The sequence below is a fragment of the Phoenix dactylifera genome, unplaced genomic scaffold (genome assembly GCF_009389715.1).
Source record: "Phoenix dactylifera cultivar Barhee BC4 unplaced genomic scaffold, palm_55x_up_171113_PBpolish2nd_filt_p 000776F, whole genome shotgun sequence".
NCBI classification, from domain to species: Eukaryota; Viridiplantae; Streptophyta; class Magnoliopsida; order Arecales; family Arecaceae; genus Phoenix; species Phoenix dactylifera.
The window spans coordinates 163,634-178,549 of NW_024068147.1; the positions used below are offsets into that span (position 1 = coordinate 163,634).

General features: G+C 34.3%; 1 long non-coding RNA gene across 1 annotated transcript; it reads right to left on the bottom strand.

Moving 5' to 3' along the window:
* Positions 1 to 1,684: 1,684 nt before the first annotated feature.
* LOC120107148 lies at positions 1,685 to 12,222 on the bottom strand. The gene is made up of 5 exons (XR_005509076.1): positions 12,039 to 12,222; positions 5,366 to 5,555; positions 4,242 to 4,450; positions 3,287 to 3,366; positions 1,685 to 1,711 (listed from the first exon to the last, which is right to left on the bottom strand). It is a non-coding gene; the product is annotated as an uncharacterized LOC120107148 (long non-coding RNA).
* Between the last annotated feature and the right edge of the window lie 2,694 nt (positions 12,223 to 14,916).

Genomic DNA, 14,916 nt, shown 5'->3' on the forward strand with positions numbered 1-14,916 from the left:
GATGAGATTATCTGTTTAGTTAAAAATACCAGCAACTTGGATACGATATTTAGTACACTCAACTCTAGTAATTGTGTGAGGACCTAGCATATTTAGTCCCACATTGGTTATTCGTTAGAAAAATTTTGGATATTTATAGAGAACTAAGGACCCAAAATATACCTTTCGACTATCCATTTTAGGTAAGGTCCTGAATTATTACAAATGATATCAGAACGGATCCAGCCCATGGCCCATGTGAACTAGAGGACACTGCAGCATGATTTCATTGAGGTTGACCACATGCCGATTGTGGTGTTTTGTGATTCGATTTAAATGGGTCTAGACCTTTAGCTTGACGAGGATATCAGGTCTTAAATAGGAGAAATATGTGAGGACCCATGCGAGCGTGTGTTTAGTCCACATCGATTATTCAACGGAAAGATCTTGGATACTTATACAAAACTAAAAAATCCAAAAAATACCTTCTGGTGAAATCCTAAATTATTATAGATTGACTGTTGAGGAAGTACGAGTTTCATTCTTGTGCAGGATTAAAAATGTAGCACTCCATTGAAAATGAGGGCCTTTGTAGGTTAGCAATCCAAAGACAATATTCCAACCAGAAAAATTCTTCTACAGAGAAATTGAAATGAATTAGCAATCCTTCCTGTACGTTTTGTGACTCACAGGTTGAGACTTGTCATATTTTCATTTCAGGCCCTCAATTGTCAGAAGCTTTTGGGTTTTTCGGACGCCAGTCAAGGTCTATTGGATCTTGTTGGAATTCTTCTAGAGCACCAAAATTTTAGGCGAAATAGAGGACAAAGGAAGAAGTTGCAGTACTGCAACTGTCATGCTGAAGATGTAGAGAGCGCACAATTTCTTTGAAGAAGGGATTAAGTTGCTCTACGAAGAATGTGGCTGCCCTCTATCTACCTTCCTATGTTGCGGAAGATATAAAGAGAAAGAATTTCTTTACTAAGAAGGTGCAGTTTGTGATTAAATTGCTCTATGAAGAATGTGGCTTCCTCTCTCTATCTCTACCAATCTGTCTAAACAAATAGGAAACATGGATTAAATGACGAGCTGCTAATTTTAGGAAAAAACTATATACATTTTGCTTTGCACAACATTACATCAGAGAAGTACAGGAAAAAAAATACCAATTCACCATTACGTGGAGAAGTATCGTTGTTTATGTTCTTCGCTTTGTGCAACAAGAAACAAACATTAACGCTGAACCAAGAGCACAGTCAGCAGCTAACATGTTACACAGCAGGATTATCTAAAGTTACCTAAAGAGAATTCTGTGGAAAAGTTAATTGTAGCTCTCTCTCGGCAAATGATGTCAGTTCTCATTTCAGTTGGAGTGCATTTTCTTTCATGCTTGATTCAAGAAGATACTTGACGCTCATTCCAGCAATGACCATTGAAGGTCTTCTGTTAGAGTGGACCAACAACAACCTGGTCATATCAGGTGAATTTGGCCGGGAGCAAAACCAATGATCAGGTGGAGCCGATCATTGGTATGAAGAATAGAACACCTATTTGAGTATTGATCTGCCCGCAAAATGCTTGACTAGATTATAACTTTTCATATGGAGATTAGTGGGGATGGAATGCTTGATCTCTGAACTGCTGTTGTTTGATGAAGAGCCAGCAATAAGATTGCCTTCGCATCTTTCGAATTTTCAATGATATTCCACTACATACTTTTATAATTTGAAACCTGAAAAATCAGTAGCAATAATTTTAGTCACAAATAAAGAAAAAAGCTAAATATGCATAATCTTAAACGACTCCTCTACATAAATCCCAAGCATAAACAAGAGAGAAAAATTAAGACTATTACTGTCTGGTAGAAGTGTATCATCAAAGCGTGATATTAAAGCCGATTCAGAACTCTCCCTCTCAAATACATCATAGATTTTAGGTAACCTTTTATTATTTTTATTCAGGCAGAATGATACTTATAATACTAAGCAGTGATACAAAGAAGAGTAACATAAGATGCTTGGATAAACCCGAGGATATCCTTAGTGAACTACTTTTAAAAGCTTCCAGTGGTAGCATGCATTGAAAGAAGTAAATGTACAAATCAGCATCGGCGGGACCAGTATCGGGCACCATAACCGGTTGCCTAGCGGGACAAGTTGGTATGGGCCCGCGTCGGGCCCGTACCGATACAATGGAGGAGACGGGGGAGAGGGAGAACGAGAGAGGAAAAAGAGAAGATGGAGAAGGGAGGGAGGGCCGCAGAGGCCAGCGCTGGTGCGGGTGGCGGAGGCCGCGGTCGGACCCCAGTTTCGTTCATAATGCTTCTAAAAATGGTTTATAAATGCAAGTAAACCATACAAAGTCCTTTAGGCCAATAACTGATCAGAGCACTTCTATAAAAGTCTACCAATAAGCTAGTAACCATTCAAACACAGTAGACTGAACCTAAAAAATTTAGAAATGTAAATCACATAAAGTAGAAGCACAAGACTAACATTTTAATCTGTATATGTTACTATTACCCATCCCAATGAAGAAGAGCAACCAATCTGACTTCCATATCAGTCAAGGATGGAAAGTGAGTATTCGAGTACCCGAATGATGGCACCAAAATGGACGCATAAGACCTAAATCGAGCTTATGTCAATCAACAAATACACAGCAAAATCTAGTGAATATATTTTTTACATATAGGTCAATACAGGTCATCTCACTCAAGATATCTAGATATAATTTTTTTATTGGATGCTTGTTACTTTCCCAGGACTAATTTTCCTACTACATTTATGATATGATAACAATTCAATTTGGTGACTCCTAATATATTCTACTATGAAATTCAGGTCCAGAGTAATAGCAATTAAATAGTTAGGCCCATAAAAACATTATGTACTTCTATTCTAATAAACAAATGCAGCAAAAAATTGCAACTGTTGATCAATTATGGTTCCTTAAACCAATAAGCACTTAATGAAAATCAGAGTCTACTGTGGAAAGTATTAATGCAGTACCAGCAGAAGAAGTTTCACTCGGTACACCTTTCCATCTTATTTAGCATTTGCATCCATGTACGAACATTTTCCTTCGGTCTTATTCTTTATAACATCTAAAACTAGATGAGAAAGAAACTCTGCTAGATAAGGATGTACTCTTTTAAAGCAGTACAGCTTACTATCACAATTAGTGCTAAAGAACTAGTTACATTTTAGCAATTCCGTGGTGGTAGGAACTGACTGTATTATATAATTTTCCATGATTTTGATGAACTGAACATTGTAAAGAGGGAATAGAACGTAAATGTGGTCACCTTTGAATCATCCATGCTGTACTTTTAAGCATCCGATGTGGTATTCCTTGCCACACAAGCACTAAGATACATGCTGATAACTGCATAAGTCATATAAAACACAATTCCAATTCATATAGTTGTATTTATACTTGATAATAACAAAAATGCATCTGATAAACAATATAAAAGAGTACGGACCAAATATAAACTCAACAAATTCTTCACACCTGTAATATATGAAAATGGCCAATAAAATATGTATTGTTATCAAATTCATATTTTTTAAAAAAAGAGAAAAACTTAGGTGCCATTTGGCATCACTTTCCTTTTCAATATTCAAGAATAGAAAAATAAATATTATGTTTCTTTTATTTTGCCAAATTTTAAAAATATAAATATGTTTGATATAATTAATTATATTTTAAAGGTAGCGATGGTGTTGGTGGTTGGTATAATGGATGTGAAGTGGAGGCGGCGATTATGGTGGTGTTGTTATGATAGAGACGAAGCAGTGATGGTGGCATTGGCAGCAACAAAGGTGGTGGTAAGGGCACCAATGTGTGGTAGGTGACAACCATGTCACCGATGGTGTGGTGCAGATGTTGATAGTAGTGATTATGACAGAGATAATAGTGGTGGTGGAGGTGCTGTGATGTGGCAGAGATGGCGGTGAAGACAGGTAAGGTGTAGCAGCGACAGTGGCAGTTCATTATAGAGAGGGTGTTGATGACGGTGGTTTTAAAGACATGAATTTTATTTTTTTCAGAAATAATGAAAGTGACTTTTAAAAATAGAAAATAAAAGACAAGAAATAAAATCAATGGCAAATAGGACCTCAGTGAAAGCTTTAAGTGCTTTAATATGACTGTCAAGCATGGATGTATATAAAAAAAAAAGGCTCAAGCGACTTGATTACATATTTTAGGGACTTCAAGGCTAGAATAATTTCATACACAAAATGATCATGACCAACCTGCAATGCACACCACAAACATTAGTCTCATGCGCTTTGACAAGTTGGATGCATCAAGTAAGCATCTGCACAACAGAACGACTCCAGAAACCTTCCCAACAATAACTGGGTCTGTGATCATGTCCCATTGACCTCTTCCTAAATCCCTCCTTTACATGACATAAAAGGGGCACAGCCAAGACTTTGGAATGCTTGACAATCTGCAAATTCTGTTAGAAAAGGGACTTCTATTACGATAGCAGACACAACAATCATAAGAATTCATTCATCAACAGATTTGGATGAAAATGCATTTAATGCCACAAAATGGGCATTAAGAGTAACTGATGTATTAGCATATTAAAATGTTCTCCATCCATTAAGAAAAGGCATGGTTCATACACGCTTTATGTATGGCAGAGAAGAAAAGAAATAAATTACCTCCTCAAAATAGGTTTAAATATATCATATTTTCAGAAGGGTAATTTATGGGCATGATCAAATTCTAATTATTCTTGAAATTATTGAAACATATCATTACATGAAACAAATGAACTTTGACACAACAAAAAATAAATTGGACCAAAAGAATATGAGTAAGAGTGTTGATGGAGACCAAGAACATGCTAACTTGATCCGAAACCAACATGAGATATAGGATTTGGGTCTTAAAAAATGCACCAATATTGGATTGGGTTTAGGTCTCAAAATCATAATTAAAGCCTTACTGGCTTGGTATTGAATTTAGAACCCAAACCCAAAAATTAGAAACCTAACTTAGATACATATGTATGAATATATATATATATATAGATGTGCATATATATATATAGATGTATGTATATATATATATATATATAGATGTATAGATGTATGTATATATATATATATAGATGTATAGATGTATGTGTGTGTGTATATATATATATAGATGTAGGTATATATATATATAGATGTATGTATGTATTATAACAATTTTTAAATTATAAACATCAAATAGTAACCCACTTTATTCCGGTGGATTCTTATCCATGGCTTATGAATTTGACTACTAGACATCAAACATGCAAAGCTAGCAATAAAATCCTTTTTCAAATTCTTAAGATATAGTAGAAAGAAAATAAGTTCTATGCTAATTGCCAAACCTTGCTTCTTGAAAAATTGGTGCATAGGGATCGGACTCTGAGCTTTAAATATGCATCCAATTGAAGGGTGCCACCAATAAAATCTGGGGGTCTACCTCTCCATATTTTAGCCCCTAGAATTTTGATCGACATTTGCAACAAGACCGCAAGCTTCCAAGTATTCCTCGTGCATAATGTTTTAATGTGTACCCTAAAAATAGAATAGAGGAAATATAGTTAGAACGAAAGAAAGATAAGTCATCAGAAGAAGACATGAAAGAAGACCCAAAACTACAGCAAAGATTTTAAAAAACCTCTCCATCAGACTCCATTATCTAAAAGAAATTAATAACATATTGCATAGTATCAATATGGCATAATAACATGAAAAGGTTCTTCCAGAAGCTTTCCACAGTGGCATTGTGTGAGAACTAAGGTAATAAATAAACTTATAATAGTCTATCAATAATGCTTTGCCATACAAAACTGACATTTTGTTTGAAAACAAAGCAATTGTGGTAACTACCAGCCATTTTAGGGAAAAAATTGGAGATTCAATGTTCTCGATTTTCCTAAATTAAATGATCGCTATTATTAACAAGTTTTTAGTAACATGCACAAATTCAATACGATATAATATATATAGCAGTATGTAAGCGAAATAACCTAGAAGCACCATGAACCACAACATTTCCCATTAGTATGCTGCTGCAAAAAGGGGAAAGTTATGGTTCACAATGCCTTCTGGCAATTAATGCCCAAACATCAGTTTTATACGACACGTCTCGGTAATTGTTATTTTACAGAAAAGGAAGGTCAAACTATATAAAAATAATAATGAAAAATCAAGGCTCTCAAGCAAGAGTTTTCCCCTGACAACTCAATCTCCTTTAGAAGAAAATCTTGGGCAAAAAGGTGATATTTGTAGATTCTGTAGTACAAAAAACTTCTTCCTACTACATCAGGCTACTATTTATAAGAAAAGTTGAAATCGGTAAAACAAGCATAACATATTTCTCCAACAGATCATACTTCTAATTTTCAAATAAAAGACAGTACCAACCATGCACATATATGAGCATGACATATATCTTGCAATTAAATGCATAATAAATAGGCATGTTGGTCATCAATCCTGGCATATAAAAATAATATTGCTGGAATTTGTCAACCAAACAACCAAATATCACGCTAGTACGTACTCCAGCCAAATGACAATTTTTGCACTACCAAGGCAGCTTTGATAATTTTGGTTCACAGGATTTGGATTTCTTTACTCCAGCTTTGATAATTTTAATTGACAGGATTTGGATTTTTTACAATTCCCAACCAAATCTACTGTTAGCATATCTGAAAGTCTCAAACCATGAAAACTGCCAAAGTGGAAACTATAAATCAAATCAGGACCAAAACCAAAACTAAGTTTTTCGGATCTTATCAGAGGATGCTTTCTTGATAAACATATAGATCCCAAGCTAGAATAATGCCATTGATCTAGTCTTCCCATTAGCTTTCATGATCCACTAAAATCTACTGGTACATTGCACTCATGAATTCATCCTTAGTTTCACTGAAATCTACTCGTACATTCTATTCATGAATTCATCCTTAGTTTGAGTTTCAATCGATGCAATTTTACTTTTAGAGGTTTCTATTTCTGTTACATTTGTTCTTTTGTCTTTGGGAGTCAATATTTCATCCAGACCTCTTACGGTCATTTTATGTTTTGAAAGGATTAATTTAGGTTGTTTGATGGATCGATAACAAGGCTTGGGTCTATTTTACGGTGCCACCTCGTGGATTAAGTGTTTATTCTAAGTTGTAGGAAACCCCCGACTTATTCATGTCAACTAGGGGAAGACTAGCACTAAATTAAGAAGCCTACAAATTTTAGGTGCCTAATAGATAAAAAAGGAAAAGAGGAGAAAAAAAAGAGAGATGGAAAGAAGGCAAAACAAAGAAAAAAGAACACAAAAGGGAAAGATAAAGGGTCATAGCTCCTTGCCAACCAGACATCTCCATTGTTTACTCTTCTTTCATTTATTATCTATGTCTAGTACTACTCACAAAGTTATGAGCAAGTCCTGGCCTCCAAGGAGTATTTCTATACTAGTTTTGGGTTCTAAAATAGAGACTGAAAATGGTTTCATCAGAAGATAATAAATGCTCAAATCCTTCTTCTCTAATTTCCCTCAATGAAGGCTTGTCCCATATGTAAATTTAATCTCTCTAAAGTGTGATTGATCCCTACACAGATTGCAAAACCCGAATTGTATTGCATCATGTTTAAATAAAATGCAGAGGGCATCCCAGTGCATGAGGCTTCTATAGCTACAGTGCTTAGGAAGGGTCATAGGTACAAAGCCCTGAGAGGTCGTTTCCATATTTCAAATATATGAAACCTCGGTTGCAATGCAGTCACCTTACCATTATGCCAAGGTTTGCCCTCTCATGTTTAAATAAAATTATGGATTTTAAGATATTACATCCTGCAATTATGTAATCAACATTATTGAAAGGCAATGGTTGTTTTTGCATCTCACCTTAGAATGAATGTGCTAGTAACCTAACAATGCATACATCTCAAAAGAAAATGCATATTAAAGTTCCACAAATAGTGTATGGTACGAAAGAAAAATTATAAGACTGTCTTACTTAGTCACTAGTAGTACATCATTTTTTGTCCTAAATTAGGGCTGAAAGTAGGTAAGATAGATCACAGAATATACCTCAATCCAAATATATATCCAGATTTAAGAGTTTTTTTTCTAGATCTAAATCCGGATATCCGACTACATATAAACCTTTAAAAATTAAATTCTCCTATTCTATTATTCAAACAAAACTCCTTGGTGCCCCTTCTCTAGAGGCTCCATTCGTGCACCCCCAATTTTCTGTTCCAAAAATAGCTTTTTGCATATTTGTGCCTCCCAACTTGTCTGTTCTCCAACAATCCATCTCTCATGCTACAATAGCTTAGAATATACGGCTGTGAACCATTAAATCAAGGGTTCAAACTTTTGTCCTAATATTAATTATTTATCACCTTTATAACTTTTTAAGAAAACACATACACATGCATCACACCTCCCACATACTAGTTAAAAATAAAATGAGATAATCCAAATCTTATTCTTGTCTCTTCCAAACTTCTGCCAGCTGCACTACCTTAGTAATCAAAATCTTGTACTAGGATAAATCATCCACTTCAGATTTTTCTCAAAATCTCAAATGTGCACTAGATTCCTAAGCGATTCCTTACTAAAAATGTCAATGAGGAATGTTTGGTGCCCCTATTTCCTTTTAAAACATTCTTCTTACAAAAGAAAACGCCAAAATCTAGATTTTCTAGCTTCACTTTACAATGCTTTTTTGGCTTTTTATTTATAGAAGCATTTCTAAGTACTATTACCAAAAATTTATTTTTCTAGGAAGTACTTTTCTGGTCTAAAAGTTGCAAAAGGATTTTTTTAGCAATAACCAATGTGCCCCAAAAAGTCCACTTCCCCATGCTTGCACCAACTTCTAGTTCTAGCAGCTAAGTTCCACGCGCAAGCTCCAAGACCTTCATTTGACTCTTTTACCTCCATTCGCAGTACAAATATTGTTTCCACTGGAGCTAGATGTGATGTGAGGACTTTGAGATACATGCACAAATGATGTGGGCACGGTTTTGGCGTGACATGCAAAAGCAATCAACTATCATGCATTAATCCCAAAACAAGTCTTGCACTGCACATCATTCTATATTTTAACCCTACTATTTAAACAATACCTTTTGTCTTTTTCAGCAATCGGCTACACATCATGATTTACATTCATTACTAATCATCCATGACACCATGCCTTGGTTCAGTTTTAAACCATCGAGTTTCTTTTCATAAAGATTACTGAGTTTGTTTCTTAAATGTTGCTGAGTTGATTACATAGATTTCTCATGTCAGTAACTTACATACGAAGATGGTATTAACCTTCAAGGCCACATCGATTCCATGAGTGTATTTTTTTTCTCCAGATTTTATTTGCATAGAGCTTTTCATCACAGGCTAATATAACACTAAAATGCTAATGAAGCAGTGAATAAGGCTCTTTAATTCCTTGAAGTTTCTTCACTAATAACCATTTCATATTTAGATTTCTTTAAACAAGGATATGACTAGCATCCCATTCATATCCACATCCATATTGAACAAATATGTCCATTTATAATAAGTATGAATACAAATTTTGGCATCAAATTGACACCATACCCCTATCTGATATCCACTGAATAAAGTGGAAATAGGATGAGTATCGTGATATTTTCAATCTATGTTAGCTGATCCTGCACATTGCATATATTTCAGTTATTTGTTTTATCTAAGACATCAAATGATTATCTATACAAAAAGAAATTTTGGTCTTTGAGCATCTAGTTTGCCGCATCCACTAATTGCATATCATTTACTATGAATGCGTGCCTTATATAAATTTATCTTTCCACAGACCCAACCTAAATCAATCCAAATGTTGTTATTACATTATTAGTTTGTCATAACCATTGGTCATAATCATCATCCATCAATGCATGCATTTCATAAATTGGAGTTCGTAACAGGACAAAATATAGCAGGTGCAGCATTAATTGCATGCATGTAAAACTTCAAGCTTGAATACAAGACTTATTATCAAACAACTCTTTAAATGACCAAGTTAGGACTTGGCAAGAGCGGCAGATGAACTATTTTCGCTCCAAAATAATCCATGCAAGAGGTCAAAGTACCTCATAGTGCATATATATTATGCAAGTGCATATGCAGGTTCTAATGCAAGTATTTTAAAAATACCAGCAATCAGACGTTTGTAATGCATGTTTGAGGGAAAGAAAAGGAGGTTGGAAGACCACATACATTTTAAGTCAAACAAGAAACTCCGAGAGAGAGAGAGTCCGATTAGCTTGGGAATTGAATCAAAGAATCTAATCTGTGTAAAGCAAGATATAGAGTCCACATCTATTTGGAAGCTTTGCGAGAGGGGTCCAATTTGATAGGGAAAGGAGTAAAGACAGCATATGCATGTGATAGCATACAGAGAATGAGCGAGATAATCAATGAAGATAAGTGGGAGGATTTCTTGGTATAAAAAAATGATAGATTAAATCAAGAAAGAACATTCCATGATTTCAAGATTTTCAATTTCGTATATGGTATGGATGAAGATAAGTAGAATTCATAAAGTTAGATAAAGATAAGTTAAACTTATGAAATAACTATGTAAAATTTTAGAAAGAATAAGAAAAAAATCTATATGTTTCCATGCTTATTTAAGGGCCTACTTTAGTACATATGATGTATTAATCTAAAAAGGAAGCAATATTCCCTATGAACTACGCTCAAATTTCAGGTAAACTAACACAATGAGCAAATTTACAAACTGTCAAATTACGAATCAAAAAAGCAAGTAAGAAGGATGACTAAGGTTTTTTTAAAAGTGCTATACAAATACAACAAAATCTTAAGTATCCTTTATATAGTTTATGTTGCCCATCACAAATGGGACCTAAGATGAATATAAGCACTAGATGTAACAATTTTTTCACCTTCTAATACTGAAATGCCACAAGGATGTTTGACAATAAATACAAGATAAAACTCCGTTATTGAATTTTCATAGTAGTGCAAGAACTTCATGTGCATGAAGGCGTTAGAGCAAAAGGCTAATGACAAGGGCTCAATTAAAATGACTTTCAATTTCCATGGATATAAGAATATTGGTTCCGAGTATCCATGACTTCTACAGTAGTTTTGGAATCCCGTGCTTTAGAAGGTACAAAAGCAGCAACTAATTTATGAGAATGTGATAAGAACGCAAAACATAGATGTCGAGGACATACCAATCCATTGATTCCTCAAAATCAATTAATTGAAACCTAGACGACTAGAACTGCAAATTGGGTGTCTTTTTGTATGATCTGATCCATATAGACCTATCCAAAGAATTTCTAGGCAACTAGAACTTAGTCTAAGTTTTGACTACTTTCTGCAGGTTCATAGAGAATAAAACTGTACAAACCACGGACCACTTCAGAAAATAGGCATTCACAAATATCAAATTATTATTTTGTCTCATAATTCAATTAGCAATAACAATCAATCAACTTCTTCCATTTGTAATGATTTGTGAAAAGATCAAGATTATTTATAAACCAACATAGATTCTTAATTTGTAAATTGATATGAGTTAATTCTTTACTTTCAGCAAGAAGCAGTTTGGCTATTTCCAAGAAACTATTAGAAATTTACATCAAAAGCTACCATACGAAATGATGTTATTATTAAGCCTTATTTATTTCATTAAAAACTCTACAAAACCAAGCCTAATCTTCGAAAAGCATTGGCATAATGGTAGTCTGGATGAATATCAACTTTTGATCATTATACATGGGTTATGCTGGTGCTGGGAGAGAGACGATAGAAAGCCCATTCGCCACCTTTTCTCTCCAAATTTTGCGTAGTAAACCATAACAGTCAACAGTCATGATGTCGAACTTTTGGCATCCGTTCTTACACCACTTCGGTATCCAATAAAATTTGTTAAAAAGATAGCACTGATTTCATATTTCAAATCATAAAAATAGTTACATATGATGGAATAAACAGATCTAGCAGAGAATCATAAAAAATAACTCATCTTGACGGAAAAAGAATATCCAAACCTGACGTGTAGGAGAGAACTGAGCCGATCTAACTCCTCCTCATTATGCTTCTCCTCCCACGGTTTTGAAACGGATCGTTATTTTCTGGATCTAGAAACGATAGAGGAATCTCGTTTTCTTCGCAGGAGATTTCGACACCCTTAGAAACCCTAGGTTGCCATCTTTTGCGGCGCGTGCCTTGGGACGCCCAGGCGGTCTATAAGTTATAAGGTCTGAAATTAACGCTTTATCCCCTAACGGCGGCTACCCCGTCACCGTTATTGTCCGTAATAATGCTGAGAATAGAACGACTGTTATTTACCCAGTGAGCCCTTGGACCACAAATTCACTGGAAGAAAAAGTCCCACCTTCAAGCTTTCTCAAGATGAACTCCCATAATAGTATGTCTGATGTAGGAGAAAGAAAAAGTGTTAGATTTGTATCAGATATGCAAACTCCAAATTGGTTGCAGCGGAGGTAGTCGTTTTTATAGCACTTCTATCCCTAAAGCCGAGCTCAGAGTTGCTTGAGAGGGGATCACCCACATACGTCTCCCCTTGAGAATAGGTCGAATTCACTGCAAGAAGACTCGATGACTATGATTGGGTGGATCTAGAGCCACGCTAGGGCAGACGATGAGTACCCGTTGATGCAGAATATTCGTAACCTGTTGAGGGACCGTGTGGCCTCCCAGGTCATTCATGCTTAACGAGAGATGAATAAGGCAGCTGATTGGATGCTCTTGTATATTAAGCAGCACTCTAGTGGCTGATTTTGTGATAACTACGAGTCTACTCCACCCTCTCTTCATCACTTTTTCTTTTCTGATTTTATTAGATGTAGTTATACTACAACAGTATGGTATATCCAACTCACTTAAAAAAACCTTATTATAACGGCTATTATAACACAGAAATAACGGTTGAATTACAACATTATTTACAAGGATACAATTTTTTGCCGGTTTGTAATTTTTTCGAGCTTTTTTTTGAGATATTTTGAGATCAGTTATCTTAAAGTTAGTAGGAGAATTTATAACATTTACAATATAAATTTATTATTAGTGCAAAATAACTGATAAATAAAGCATGAATGAAATAGTGACCAAATTGTACTTCCTTCGATTTGTAAGATTAATTTTATTCTCTAACAAAGCAGATACATGTCTTGTTAGAACTAATGTCATTAATTTGTTATCGTTAAACAATTAGGTTCAACTAGTAAATTTGTCATTATACATTAATCGTTATTTAACTAAACAACATGTTACTTGTAATTAGTGATCCTATATCAATTGTATACAATAATTATTGTTTATGAAAATATTGTTAGCTACCTATTTAATATAGTATTATTGGATATATTAAATATTTACTATTATGTATTTAGTATAGTACTAATGGATGCCCAAGCTATGTTTTATTTAACTTTATAATTTTAATAGTTAACATTGCCTTGAGAGATGGAATTTGTGATAAATTATACATATACTCGAATAACACTCGTTTCGTTTCACTAAAGAGTAACAAACTTGTACGTATAGGGATTATTGTTATCCCTTCATACAGAGCATGATACATTTGTTTTATCACAATTCATTAAATTTCAAACATCCTCATGTATCGACTAATAAAAAATCAATACTCATCAGGGCATGAATATAATAATACAATTAAATATGAGATGCTCCTGGATAAATGATAATTGTTAGTTTTATACTCTTAATACAGTAATAAAGTTCATAGAGCCAAGGTGAGAAACCAAAAGAGAAGCGAAGCCATGATCTCTATTTAAGGAAAAGTTGCACGTAGCACAGCCATAGAGAATTAGTTATTTGTCGAAGCATAAAAGGACCATAATTCAATACATTATTATTGAAAAACCAAGATATGATAACCTCAAGCAAGGCATTTGTGTAGAAATTTTGTCTTTGCTAAGGATATGCTTCACAGTCTAACTGGTAGAGTTTGTTCATCTTTTTCATCATTTTTTTCTAACACCTGATCAAAAGTATCTATAGAAAAGGAATGAGCATCTTCAAAAAAAGGATGTGGAAAACTACTCACATATTACTTGTATGAAAAAATAAACACATTGATTAATATATTTTAAGCAAGAAGTGAATGACATACTTACTTCAACCCAACTCCTAGGTGAAAATAAACAATGATCAAAATTAATTAAGCAATATAAAATTCAACCAGACCATCTGACAAGCATAAGTAGTAATTAAGTACAACATCAGAGTTTAATAATAATTATGCAAGTATAAATAGAATATATGAGACCATCTCAATAATCATGCTTAACCCCAAAGGGAAATTATTGTCATGAGAACTCTAAATAATTCTAGAGCCCAAAGATGGTTGGTCCAATTATGCTTTTAAGACCATGATGGTCTGCCTTGGTCATATTGAGTGTTGCTATACTGAGATCTGATTAGTAAAATCTACCTAAGGTACATATCATCCAAAGGTTCAATAATAGAATTTTTGCTAACTATTTGGTATTTCAGGATCCTATCCAACCATATCTCCTGTAAGATCATTACTTTGCAATGCCATATCTTGTAGATATGTTCTAGTTCTTAAGATCCAAGAATACCTCCACCTTTAGAATTTTATGGTTATTCATCTATTCTACACCAACACATAATGGTTCACATGAATAGGATTCATATGTTTTATTTTCCTCCTCACTTGCAACATGATTTTGAAGCCCTAGATGAGTATTATATTGCGCAAAAGCTAGATCATTTAATTGTTTATATTTTAAATAATTCCTTCTATTAGTATGAATTTGGTTGAACGTGCTCCAGCTTTGCTCAACCACACGAGTTAAGAGTTTGCTTAAAATCCTAATAGTTACTTTATGCATGGCCTCCAAATTCCCTCCATGG